This window comes from Castor canadensis, chromosome 14 (assembly GCF_047511655.1).
Source record: "Castor canadensis chromosome 14, mCasCan1.hap1v2, whole genome shotgun sequence".
NCBI classification, from domain to species: Eukaryota; Metazoa; Chordata; class Mammalia; order Rodentia; family Castoridae; genus Castor; species Castor canadensis.
Window position 1 is genome coordinate 21483129 of NC_133399.1, and position 13186 is coordinate 21496314.

The window sequence follows — 13186 nt, forward strand, 5'->3', positions numbered from 1 at the left end:
ATCACGTTCCCTTCCCTTTGCATCGCCCCTGGATCCAGAACCCACTTTTACCTGCCTGCTCCTGGATGTAGCCCGCTCTCCGGATCCCTCCGTACCCGAATCCGGCCCTCCTTTTGCCCTTCCCACTGGCACGTCGCTGCCAGGAAGAAGGAGCGGGGGGGGGGGGAGAGGAGAACCCCCCCGGCCCCCCCCCCAACGTCCGCTGCCAGCCCAGGTCCGAGGACTCTAGTCCAGGTCTTGGTTGTTCCAACTGCATACGTCTGACGCAGTACTCCGTCTCCCGAGAAAGAATCCAGCCCGAAATTTGCGTGCCCCGGTGCATTTGGCCCTGTCGCAGCTCCCTCCCCCACCCCGGTTCCCCCTGCTCTGTCTGATCCAATCCGGGTTTTGCATAACCCTTCCAGATCTCCCCATCCTCCCCCCCCCTACGCCCCACTCCTCTCCAGAGGCTCCTTTACTTGGCTGTTGGAAAATCCATTCCAGGTCTTCCTTACGCTTGGCTCCCCTCCTCCATTCCCCGTTCCAACTCGAGGGATCTAGCGCGTCGCCTTCCATCTCCCCACTTTTCCTGGAAGTGGGGGAGGGAAGCGACAGGAGGTGAAGGGAAGGGAATTCCAGTCCGGGTTTTCAGGTGCGCCCGGGAAAAGGTTGCGGAGGCCAGTCCGGGTGGTAGATCCAGGCCGGGTTTTGCGCGCGCTCGCCGCCCCCCTCCCGGAGCGGGTGCGCCGGCCGGGGAGCGGGGCGAGCAGGCGGCTTGTCATTGCTGGTGCCCGGCGCCGGCTCGGTCCGCGCGTCCTGCGGTGCCCACGGGCCCGGCCCGGCGGCCCCCGCTCCGGACGCCCCGGGGGCGCGACGCCGTCACCCCCCGCCTCCATCCTGCCGTGAGCGCCACCCCCAGCCCCCCTTGGCCACTGCGGGAGCGCGAGCCGTCGGCGCGGGAGCTGTCGGCGCTGCGGCGCCCCCGCCCCGCCGTCTGCCGAGGAGGCCCCGGCCGATGGGGCCGCGCGGGCCCCGGAGCGGCGCCGCTGGGCGGCGGGGGGCTGCAGGGGCGTCCCGGATGCCCCGTTAACCCCTCGGCCACCGCCACCGCCGCCGCCGTCGGAGGGGGCTGGGAAGTCGCCTGGGCGCACACGTGCCGCTCCGTCGGGGCCGCGGAGCTGCGGGGGAGATGCGGGCCGCTGCTGGCGCCGCCTCGGGGGGCTCCGCCTTGCCCCAGCCCCCCGAGCTCTGACGCCGCCCCCGCCCCGCCGCCTCCACCGCCTCCCTCCGCGGGAGGGGCGCAGACCCGCGCGCCCCCAGCCCGGAGCCGCCACCGCTGCCGCGAGGGGGCCGCCTTTGGAGCTGTGTGATCCGCCTTTTTTTTTTTTTTTTTTTTTTTGTCTTTTTTAATTTTTGGTCGGTGGTGGTGGTGCTGGGCCAGAGGAAGAAAAGGACACGGAGGCCGCCCTCGCCCCGCCACCCTCCACCCGCTTTCCCCCCGCCCCGGCTCCGGGAGATGTGCCGGGCGGGGGGCTCGGGGTCGCGGAGCCGCAGGAGAAACGCGCAGGGCCGACCCCAGAGCTACGCTGGACAGGTGAGTGTGTCTGCGGGTCCAGGGCGAGGGGACGCCGCACCTGGGCCAGGTGTGCGCGACGGGAGGGGGGCGGCACGGATGGGGGAGGGGACGCTGGCGCTGCGCGCGAGGGTGGCCGCACCTGGGGGGCGTCGGGAGCGAGCCTCATCCATCCCTTCTGCACACACACACACACACACACACACACACACACACACACACAGATTCTCTCATTGGCGAGGGGGGCGGTCCCCACGGGGGACTCGGGGTGCGGATGGGCGGCCGCAGGGTGCCCGGCGGGGGGAGGGGACCTCGAGTGTGCCCGCGCGTGGCTGCGTGTGCCCGCGCGCGCGCCAGCCTTTGTGGGGAAGCGGCGCGGCGGTGCCTGCGTGTCCCCGGTGCGTGTGCGCGCGGGTGCTTGGCGCCCTGTTTGTGTAGGTGTCTGGGTGGGAGCGGAGAGGGTGCGTGAGCGCGCGGCGCGCGCGGGCCTCAGCCCCCGGGAACAGTCGGGTCGGGGGGCTGGCACAGAAGGATGCTGCTGGGCTGGGGGTTGTTTTTCTCCGCGAGGCAGTGGCGCGGGGGAGGGGGATGGGGAGGGGTCTGTCTGGGTGTCAAGCGCGCTGCAGCCAAGGGGACGCTGCTGTCAAGAAGAGAGGATGCAGCCCGGCAGCATCCTCTGTCGGTGGTACCCCGTTAGGGGAGGCTGACTGTGGCGATCCCGCGGGGTTGGACTTTGAGGACGAGCTTTGTCCCTCCAGGTGTGCATGACGCTGAGCTGTGTGGAGCTCAGCTGTCATCGTCCCATTCGAGGGTCCTGGGACGGAAGTCCAGGCCCGAAGTGTGTGTGCGGGGTTCTGTGTGCTACGGCTATGGCCGGAAGATGCCCTCACCAGGAATCGCTCCAGTGCGCCCCGGGTACCCCGGCTGCTGCACAGCCCCACGCACACGCATGTTTGTCCCTCCACTTGAGTGTAGGTCAGCTCCCAGCCAGCGTCTCACTGTACCCTTCTGATCCCTTCCACAGCACTCCTCCTCCTTCCCTGTCCCCAGCCCTGGCAGCTGTGTGGGTGTCTCCTTCAATCCCTGGCTGAAGCCGAGCTCTGTCCCTCTTGGCTTTTGTGGGGACCCGGAGCCCCTGTCCCTCTTCCCCTATCCAAACATGTGCTGTGCTTTGGGGGGGTGGGGGGAGGGGCTCAAGATGGCCGCCAAGATGGCTGCACCTCTCTTTCTTCTGTTTCCCCTTCTCTCTGCTTGCCCTCCCGCCTTGGCTGCTGTAGGATCACCACGAAGAGGGAGCTGGATGGCGTGGGAACAGGTGTAGGTGACACCTGAGGGTGGATGTCTGTTCTGGGTCTGTTGACCTCTAGGGCTGCTTGGAGAGAGGCTCTAGGTTTCTGCTCTTGTCTGCACCCCAAGGGCAGGCAGGAGGCTGTAACCCGACCCCAGACCCAACTCCTTCCCCTTGGCCCACAGCCTGGGGGCTCCCCGTCTTCCCCCTGCTCTCCTGGGCCTGGCACCATGAATGGGGATGCTCTGTGGAGGGTCTCCAGCTGTCCTCTTCTCCATCTGCCCCACAGCAGGGGTTGTGTGGGGCGGGTGGGGGGCCTGGGTCAGGTCCCAGCTTTGGGGGCAGGTGACTTCGCCCTCCTCCCCACCCCCTTCCCACTAATGCTGAATTTATTACTTAAAAGTAGGATGAAAACAGGGAGAATAAGGGAAGGAATACAACCTTCATTATCATATCGAGAAAATTATCCGTGATTTTCCTAGCTAGCAATTTGCCTGCCACGCCGTTCAGAACTGACTTGCCCATTAATTACCAAAATGAAAAATCTGGAGAGTGGAAAAGGGAAGTAATTCCATAGCTGGTGGCAATGGCCCGGTATGTGCGCCTCACGTGTGGGTCCTGGCTCTCCTGACTGCCACCATCTTCCTCATCTCCCTTGGTGACCTCCCGAAGGGGCCCACTTGGGCCACCCTGTGCAGGTCCCTTCTGCCCTCCAATGCCCACTAGCTCTGCCCTGTCTCACTCTACAGGATGCCTGTCCCAACCCCCACTTGCAGGGGCTTGGTGTATCCCAGTTCCTCACCATCGCCTGTGCTGCTGCCTGCCCTTGGGTGTGGGGGCAGCGCTTAGAATTGGGGGAGGGTAGGGATTTGGAGAGCAGTGCACCTGAGCCTGCAGGCTGCAGGCGGGAGATGCAAAGCCAGGCTTCTATTCCCAGCCTGCCCTGGGGACCCCTTCCCTCCTGGGGGATGGTGGGGGCAGGGCCTGCACTGCCTTGTGCATCCAGCTGTCTGGGTTCCTAGCAGGTGGTATGTACCTGTGCGTGTCTGGGGTATCCTCTTTAGTTCGTTTTCTTTGCCTCACTTGGAGAGTCTGTGGGGCTCCAACCCCAGGATGGTCACTTGACGGGAGGCTGAAGGGCAGCAGCTCCCTGGAGCCACTGGAGAGGGTACCCTTACAGAGGAGCAGGGGGATCCTGGCCCCCTCCTGACCCTGGTCTCTGTCCCCGCCACTGACACCCCAGCCAGACGTTTGGCCAAGGACACCCAGGGCTCTGGTTTCTGTGTGGGCTCCTGTGGAGGATCCGATTTCCAGAGCCAGACATGCCCCTCCTCCAGCGCCTGCTGAGGTGGGGGGTCCCTGCTGAGCCTGCAGGTGCCTGAGCCAGGCAGTGGCCTCCAGGGCTGGCTTGCCTTAGGATGAATGTGCAATGTGGAGTCTTAGGATAGGGTGGGGGCCCCTGCACTACAAGCCGGTAGGATGTTTGTCTGCACCTGTGGGTAGCTGTTCTGCATGTGCAAGGCTAGGACAGGGACCCTGCCACTTGTCCCATGTGTGGCCACTTGTCCAACTGGCTGTGTTCACAGAGGCTCTGTCTGTGTTCCTGTGGCTCCAGGCTGTGCAGTTAGCTGTCTGTGTGCACACCTGCAGGCATGTGCTCAGGTGTCTGCTGGGGGCTCCTTGCAGCAGGGCTGGCTGCACCTCTTCATGCAATATACGAGCACTTGCAAGTGCAGTCTCTACCAGGCACCCTGCTGGGGATGCCCTGGGGACAGTGGCCCTGTCCTCTTCTCCCTATGGTTCGCGGTCTAGCAGCATATAAGCAGTTTCAGTCTGGGGGAGTTGGGGAAAAGGCTTGTGCTTCCCCCTCTGCTTGGGAGGGCATTGCTCCTCCAACATTCAGACTCCACCCCAGACCTTTGCACGGGCTGTTCCTACCATGGGACCGCTGTCCCCCTGCACCTGTAAGGCCTCTGCAGTAAACTTCCCCACCATGCACTCTGCTTGTAGCTGTGGCTCACGCAGCACTCCCGCTCTCCTACAGCCGACGGCTTTCACACTGTAATTTCCTGATTTATTGGGCCTGTTTGTTTACTGTCTGTCTCCCTGACAAGGATCCAAGTGTTTGGGGATGTTGTATGTTGGTTTGCTCTTGGAGCCCAGGTGTCTAGATTGTTACGTGGCACGTAGAAGCTGTTCAGGAAGTCTTACCTGAGCTGGTTGTGGTGATGCATGCCTGTAATTCCAGCATTCGGGAGGCAGAGATAGTAGTATTGTGGGTTCTAGGCCTGACTGGGCTGCATAGCCAGACCCTATCTCAAAACAATAACAAGAACAGATCCTACCTGAATATATGGGAGGGGCCTCTCCAAAGGGTGTCCCCCACCCCTGTGCGTCTCTTCTGATGTGGCTGCCCTGGTGTGCAGCGGTGTCTTGCAGGGAAGGTGGCTCCCTGAGTGGCACCGCAAGGCTTAGAACCTGCAGGGGCATCTTGGAGACCCCTGCCATTGCCAGGGGGTAGCATTTCTGGGTTAAGGCCTGGGCAGTGCCTCCTCCTTCTCCCTGGGGCGCTGATCCCCACCTCTCCCTTGGCTGGGGACCGTCACCCTTGTGCAGCTTTCCCGAAGCCCTGGGGAACTCACAGCCAAAGCCCCCTGTCTTGCCCACCTCCCACTCCCAAACTGGAGAGAATAAAAAATGCCATAAATAGATACGAGGTTAAAAACAGCCCCCCCAAACTAAAAATAGCCCACAAGTCACAAATGGGCAGGCCAGGAAGCCAGGTGACTGTCTTGACCCTCCTGGTGCCCCGGACGGGCCTCCTGGCATTGTAGTCAGTGGCAGAGTCCTTTGTGCACTGTGGGGTGCAGAGCAGCATGAGCCCCACCAAAAAACTGTCACATGGAGTGGGGAGGAAGGCCCTGGCTCTGCTGCAGGAATCCATCTTCTCCATGAGGAGTCACAAATGGATTCTCCCGGGCCCTGGAGCCACGTGTGGGCTCTGTTGCCCATTGGCCTTTCTCTTCCCCACTCTCAGAAAGGAAGCTGCTATCCTTAACTTCCTAGGAGACAAGCATGGGCGGGGACCTGGCCCTGACCCTCGAGTGCCCCCCAGTGGCCCGGGTGCTGAAGGTTGGCGTACCTGTGAGGTTGAGGAGTAACCCCACTCAGGGAGTACTGGAGGACGTGGTCAGGCCCGCGCAGCCTGTCCCTGCCACCTCTCTGCCCTCGTTCTCTCCCATTCTCCCCTCCTTGCTGCTGTTCCTTGAACACACAAATGCCATCCAGCCCCAGGGCCTTTGCACAGGCTGCGCTCCTGCCTAGCCAGCTGCTGCTTTCTTTCCCTGGAGACCAGCAGGGCCCCTGCCTCATCTTAACAGGACCGTGGGTCTTTCCCTTTATTGCCCGATCCGAAATTGCACCCCCCCGGCCTGTCTCCTTACCTTTCTTCCCCTACAACTTAGCATGCTACAGAGTCAACTTTATTTGCTTGTGTGCCTGGCACACAGTAGGTAGCTCCAAAAAGCATGTGTGGAACTACAAAGATTTGGAACCCAGGACCTGGAAAGTGCTAGATAGGCATGCTACCTACCGCTGGGCCATCCCTGAGCCTCTATGATTACGCGTGAGGCTCGCGCCATGTCCCCCTGTGCAGAGACAGGGTCCCAACAGTGATGGGTACCCGTGGGATCTAGGCACCTGCCCTCCTCCCTGTGACTCTGCATTCCCCACCTTGTTCCTTCACTGCCAGTGCATCTGGGGGACCGCAATGTCCTTTGTGCCCTCTGCCTGTGGGGAGCAGAGAGGCAGCTGCAGGCTGCTACAAATCAGGAGGGTGTCCTGGAGGAGGGGGCTCCCCAGCAGGGACCTAGCGGGGGAGGAGAGGGAGAGGGAGGGACCCGTAAGGTCAGAAAGAAGCAGGATCCAAGGGGGAAAGGCAGGTGTGTCAGGGCTGGCCTTGGGGTCGTGGGTTTGTGTGGCCGGAAGGTGGGGTGCTGGGACAGGCTTGTGAGGTTTAGCCTGAGCTTGGTCTGACTGCTGAGTGGGGAAGTTGCCAAAGGCAAAAATGCAGGCCAGGAGGCCAGCCTGGAGGATGAGGCCTTTGTAATGTCGGGGTGAGGACCAAAGCTGCCAGCCCTGCAGGGCTTGCGACTGTGAGATGGGCTGGCTCCTGGTTTTGGAGGCCAAGATCAGACTTCCATGCCTAATCATAGGGGGGTGGGGGACAGGGAGAAGGGGCTTTGATAGAAAAGCGGCGGAGAGGGTGGGGGCACCTCAGTTCCATCCAGAACATGCACTTCCTGCCCAGCCCGAGAGGGATCCAAGTCTGACCCAAGTCAGATCCTATACCGGTTCTGCTCAGAACCTTCCGTGGCTCCTACCTCTTTCAAAAAAAGCCAGCACCCCTCACAACACCCCACAGCACCCTGAACAACTGTCCTGTGACACCCCCCCATCCCGGCCCCCGTCACACCTCCTTCCAGTCTCCTTGCTTGCTGGGTGCTGGCTGTGTTTCAACACACGCCTGCCTCAGGACCTTTGCACATGCTGTTCCCTCTACCCGGAATGTTGTTCACCAGATACCTGGTGGTTCACTCCTTGAGACCTCTTGCTGAAGGTCCCCATCCTGGTGAGGTGTTCCCTGGTCAATCTGTTGCACATACAAACCCTTAGTCTCTTGGCCTTTCTGGCAGTAACAGTTTCCTCTCTGTTAATCAAACGAATAAACACCTAGTCCTTGCCCAGGGCTGACCGTGCAGCGAGAGCCAGGCTGGCCCACCATAGGACTTTCCCCTTGGAGACCCTAGCTACTGGGAAGGATAGATGGTCATCAGCAGAGGCCAAGTTCAGCTGTGGGAGCCAAACATGAGAGGTCCGGATGTTGTGAGAGAGACACCAACCGAGTCCTGGCCAGTGATCCTTTGGAGGGAGACAGGACTAGGGGGCAGGGGCTGGGTGTGAGAGAGAGAAAGGGGTGGGGGGAGGAGAAGCAAAGCAGGCGATAGGCAGGCAGCCTGTGATGCCAGGTTAGGGTACCAGAGACAATAGGGAGCCATGGAAAGCTGTAGGCAGGGAGGGATATAATTAGGTTTTCATTTTACAAAGGCCATTCTGGATTAAGGGTGGAGCTGGCATGTGTGTGGGGGAGACCAGGAAGGAGGAGTCCAGGGGTAAAGGGGAACTTTGAACAGCTTTTGTCTCCCTGCTGTCCAGGGATAGTTAGTGGGCAGGGTGGGGTTTTTTGTTGTTTTTGTCTGTCTGTTCTGCAGTGCTGGGGATGAAACTTAGGGCATTCTCAAATGTTAGGCAAGTGCTCTACCACTGAGCTATGCAGTCCCCCTTTTAAATTTTACTTTGAGACGGTGTGAAGTCCAGGTTGACCCGGACCTCAGGATCCTCTTGCTTCAGCCACTGGAGTGCTGGGATTACAGGCGTGCTCACCATGCACAGCTAGGGAGACCTTTAAAGCCTCTCCTCTAACAGTTATAGATCGAGTTCCTTCTTGTGCTGGGCAAGGGGATCCAGCCACAGAGACGCACAGAAACCCTGCCCTGCAGAGCCAGCAACCAGCCTGAGATGCTAGGCAGGGAAATAAAACCCACGGTGTGCTCAGACAAGGTGACAGAGGGCCCCCTGAGCTGGGGACATTTGTGTTAAGACCAGGGAGGAGTGTGGGTAGCTGGGGATGAGGGAACAGAATAGCCCGAGCAAAGGTCCTGGGGTGGGGCTGGTGCCCGGGTTTGCTGGTGTACGGGCCTTGTGGGCCTCAGGGAGGATGCCGGCTTTTTCTCTGAGTGAGGTGGGATCCATGGTGGGTTCTGGGCAGAGTAGAGACTCAGGTGAGTCAGGTACTCACAAGTGCCCTCTGGCTGTGGTAGGGGAAGGTGAGGGCAGAGCCAGGGTCCAGGGTGGAGTTGGTGGGATTGGAGCAGAGGGCCCAGGAGCGGGAGGAGGGAGTGGATGCTGGAGGAGGAGCCAAGGGGCACACTGGGGCTGGGCACGGGTGGGAGAGGGAGGGGGTCCTGACCACTTGGAAGGCCTAGGGCACCATCTGCTGTCATGGGGGACCCTGCTCTCCCGTGTCCTTCTCGGAGGAGACCCCGTGCCAGGCACTTTCCTATGACAGGTAGATCCGTGCAAAGGTCCTGAGGTATGACTGTGCCTTAGTCCCTGAGTAGGGATGGGAAAAGGACTTAGGCCAAGAACCTAGCCAGAGGCCACACAGCAGATGAGGCCCAAAAACTCAGTTCCCAGCTGGTCCTGGCACCCAGGGTGTGGGGGCAGGGAGGATACATGGTTGCCTAAGGGCTTCCTGGAGGCGGTGGGCTCAGGTGGGCTGGGTTTGGGGAGCAGACCAGGGGCAGGAGAGGAGATGCACAGGGCTGGCTGCTGCTGGGAAGGGGAAGCGGGAGGGAGAGGCCGGGAGGGGCCCAGAGCCCCCTTCTTCATGCCTGCCACCCCCCCCCAGACATTCAGACGCCCACCCACTCTCACACAGAGGGTTGCCGTGGCAACCGTGGGCTAGGGCAGGCTCCAGGCGCCCCCTCTCCTCTAGCAGCCGGCTCTCCGCCTGTCGCCCTCCCCATCCCCATCCCGGGGCACCCGAGGACAGACCCTGCTGTGCCCACCCTCCGCCTGAGACAGACGCCGGGCTCAGATGCAGACGTCAAGGCAGGTGTGTCGCCCACCGTGTGACCTGGCAGTGAGACTTACCTGGGGGTGAGTTGCCACCATGATGAGTCCTGTTTCCTGAAGGTGACACAGGGTCACCTGAGACCCCTGAGGAGCAGGGTGGGGACAGGCACAGGTGTGCACACAGCTGGTCCTGGAAGTGTATGTCTTGGCATGTCCAGCTCTCTAAAGTCCCTTGACGTCCCCAGCTTGCCAGGCCTGGTCTCTGGGACCAGCACGCCTGGGTTCAAGGCCCCTAGCTGCGAGGAGCCCAGATGGGCCTTTCCACTCCAGAGCCTCACGTTCATCTCTGTAAAGTGTGGGTGCAGGCGGGCCCCTAAGTTACGAGAATTAAATGTGACACATTTAGGGAGCTCAGAGCGCGCAGGGAGGTGGGTGTTGACTGCTGTCCCTGGCGCACACCCAGCTGGGTCCCCCGTGACTCCCCCAAAGTCAGGTGGCCCTGGACCCTGCCTCTGTCTCTGCCTGTGCCTCTTGTGTCTCTGGGGGTCTCGAACTCCTGAGGAGCTGCTGTGACAAAGCATCCAGACTCCTGGGGCTGGTCACGGTGTGGCCTGGCCTCTCTCGTGGCGTCTGGGGACTTGCCAGCCATCTTCAGTGTTCCGTGTGTTCTGGAAACGTCTCCTGATTTCTCCTTTTGCTCACCTGGCCTCTCCATGTGTGCACAGCGTGTCCAGAGTGTCCCCTTTTGAGAAGGGTTGGGGTGGAACCCTTGCGAGTGACCTCATCTTAACTCAGCAGCTCTGTAAAGATGTCTGCAAGCGTGGCTGCAGTCTGAGAGACTGGGGTTAAGAGGTCAGCGTCTTTTATTCTGGGGGGTAGCACGGTTTAGTCTGCAATGCCTCATGTCCCACAGGGCCTCAGGGATGGTCTCCTGGGTGTTCCCGTGGGTACCCACCTGCCACATCTGGCCTGGTCTCCCTGCCTAGGTGGGCCCAGATGTGCAGGCCACAGCCTGGGGGCAGGGAAGCAGCTGGCAGCTGCTGGCCGTCCCCCTGCCCTGGGGCTGGTCCCCATGGTGTCTTTGGGGGTGTGAAGGGGGAAAAGTAAGAGGCGTCAGGCACGGCACCCGGGGCACGGTACCCGGGGTAAAGGACAGATGTGGCATCTGCTCTGCCCCTTCACCGTTTACCCTGGCTTTAGACAGTAAGTCACTGTTTTGGGGACCTACCGTGTATTGTGGGCCTCAGTAGCCATCATCAGAGACACGAAGTCACAGCCTTGGAGTTTTCAGTCTCTCAGGCGTAGGAGTGAAATCCACCTGTGGACAGGTGAGAGGTTGGGGCGGTGGTGTCCACAGCTGGGCTGGAGTGTCCCCAACTCCCACCTGGAGTGAGGGCCCCAGAGCCTTTGGGGAGGCGGTGAGGGTTAAATGAGGTCATAAGGTACCCACTCCTACAGGACTGCTGCCCTTATGAAGCAGGAGAGACAAGCGGGGCGTGGTGGGGCGCGCCTATAATCCCAGCACTTGGAAAGCTGAGGCAAGAGGATAGAAAGTTCCAGGCCAGCCTGGGCGACAGAGTGAGATCCTGTCTCAAGAAAATAAGCAAATGAAAAGAAGGAGAGGGATGTCTCCTGTGCGGAGAGGAGAGGAGGCCGGGCGAGGACGGGGGAGGGTGGCGTCTGCAGCCCGGGAGGGTGAACTCGCCAGCCCCTTCAGCGTGGATGTGTGGCTTTCCGAGCTGTGAGCTGTGGGAGCCGCCCAGCCCGCCCCACGGTGTCCCTCGGTAAATCCCGGCCATCCAGTCCAGGCCCCCACGGGACACTCCAGGCCCTTCTAGAGTTGGCACAGAATATGCCATGTCCTTCCCTGGACGTGCCAAGGTCACCAGGTGACTTGAACACCTGGCACCATGCCAGTGCTAAGGAAATAGTTGTTCCACTGTATTGTTTAGGGAATCATGACAAAAAATAGGGATGCAATTTTGTTTCCTCAAAAAATGTCTTTTCTTTTTTTGGCAGTAATGAGGTTTGAACTCAGGGCCTCACATTTGCTAGGCAGGTGCTCTTACCGCTTGAGCCGCTCCACCAGCCCTTTTTTGTGATGGGTTTTTTGAGATAGGGTGTTATGGAACTATTTGCCTGGGCTGGCTTCAAATCTTAATTCTCATCTCTGCTCCCTGAGTACCTGGGATTACAGGTGTGAGCCACTGGTGCCTGGCATCCACCAGCCATTTTTGCCTTAGTTATTTTTCAGGTAGGGTCTCACTTTATGTCTGTGTCAGCCTGGAGTTTGCCTCTCCTGCCCATGGTCTCCCACATACCTGGCTGACAGGTGGATGCCACCATACCCAGCTTATTGGTTGAGATGGGGTCTCATGAGCTTTTCTCCAGGCTGGCTTCATACTGAGCTGTTCTGATCGCTGCCTCCTGATTAGCAGGGATTATAGATGTGAGCCACTGTGCCTGGCTTTCCTCAATTTTCTTTAAACAATACAGTGTTGGTGGAATCCATGGGTAAGGAGGCTGACCCCACTTGGTTGTGGCAGCCCGAGCTGACTAATGCATATGTGACAGTGGTGACAAAGGACAGTTGGTCGTGTGAAGCACCCCCATGTTAGTGGGAGATGGCTGAGAGACTGGAGGTCAGGGCCAATGGGCAGGAGAGACAGGCAGTGGCCCCAGAGCGCTCAGACACAGAGGGGAAAGACTAAGTAGGACGTAGGTGACAGCACGGCTGAGGCTGGGAGGTGAGGACTGCCTCACTAGAGAATGGGCAAGGGGTGCCAGCTGACATGGTGTGAGCCAGGGTGTCTTTAAAAAGACCCCTCTGGGCTGGGTGAACCTGGAGGACATTGCACAGACACACAAGTCAGACAGACCCCACGCAGGGGGACCTGGAAGAAGCCAAGCTCACAGTGGACAGGGCTGGCGTGTGGGCAGGCAGAGGGGACACGGCATTTGTAAGGTACAAACTTTCAGCTGTAGTCCCAGAAGCGGAAGAATTGGGGGTCGAGTCCAGCCTGGGCTACATAGCAAGACCTGGCTCAAAAAGGAAAAGGCGGTTCTAGCCACTTGGGAGACTGAGGCAAGTGGATCACTCGAGTCCAGAGTTCAAGGCCAGCCTGGGCTACATAGCGAGACTCCATCTCAAAAAAAAAAAAAAAAATCAATGAAAGCAAGCTAGTAGGATAGAGACCCCTTGGTGGAAACAGGCCAAGTGTCTATCAACAACGAATGGCCAAACAAAATGTGTCCATTCGCCTGGCAGCTGTAAAATGAAGTCCTCATCCATACTGCCACATGGCTGGCCGGGGTGTGGAAAAAGTCCTTAAACTGAGAGAAGCCAGACAAAGCCACATAGCATCCCGAGATGCAAGCGGTAAATTCAGAGAGACAGAAGGTAGATGAGCTGTGCCGGGGAGGGGGAGAGGAGGAGGGGAAGTCATTGCTTAATTTTCAGAGTTTCTGTTCAGGACGAGAAAAAGTGCGGTGAGGGCTGGTCGTTGTGGCACCGCCTGCAATCCCAGCACGTGGGAGGCAGAGTTAGGAGGATCCTGAGTTCCAGGCCAGCCTGGGCCACACAGCAAGACCCTGTCTGAAGAAGACCCAAAACAAAAGTTACAATGACCCTGAGCCGTACACTTAAAAATGGTTTTGGATTAGCTGGGTGCCAGCGACCTACCTCTGCAACTCTAGCTACTCAGGAGGCA

General features: G+C 59.9%; 1 protein-coding gene across 2 annotated transcripts in view; it reads left to right on the forward strand.

Moving 5' to 3' along the window:
- Window positions 1-1024: 1024 nt before the first annotated feature.
- Adgrl1 (adhesion G protein-coupled receptor L1) overlaps window positions 1025-13186 on the forward strand; it is a 42070-nt gene continuing 29908 nt past the window's right edge. Inside the window, exons 1-2 of one of the 2 annotated variants that reach the window (XM_074053955.1) lie at window positions 1025-1573; window positions 9400-9560. The gene's annotated coding sequence lies outside the window, so the exon portion shown is untranslated. The remainder of the gene's footprint in view (window positions 1574-9399; window positions 9561-13186) is intronic. The other variant, XM_074053954.1, reaches the window with a different exon arrangement.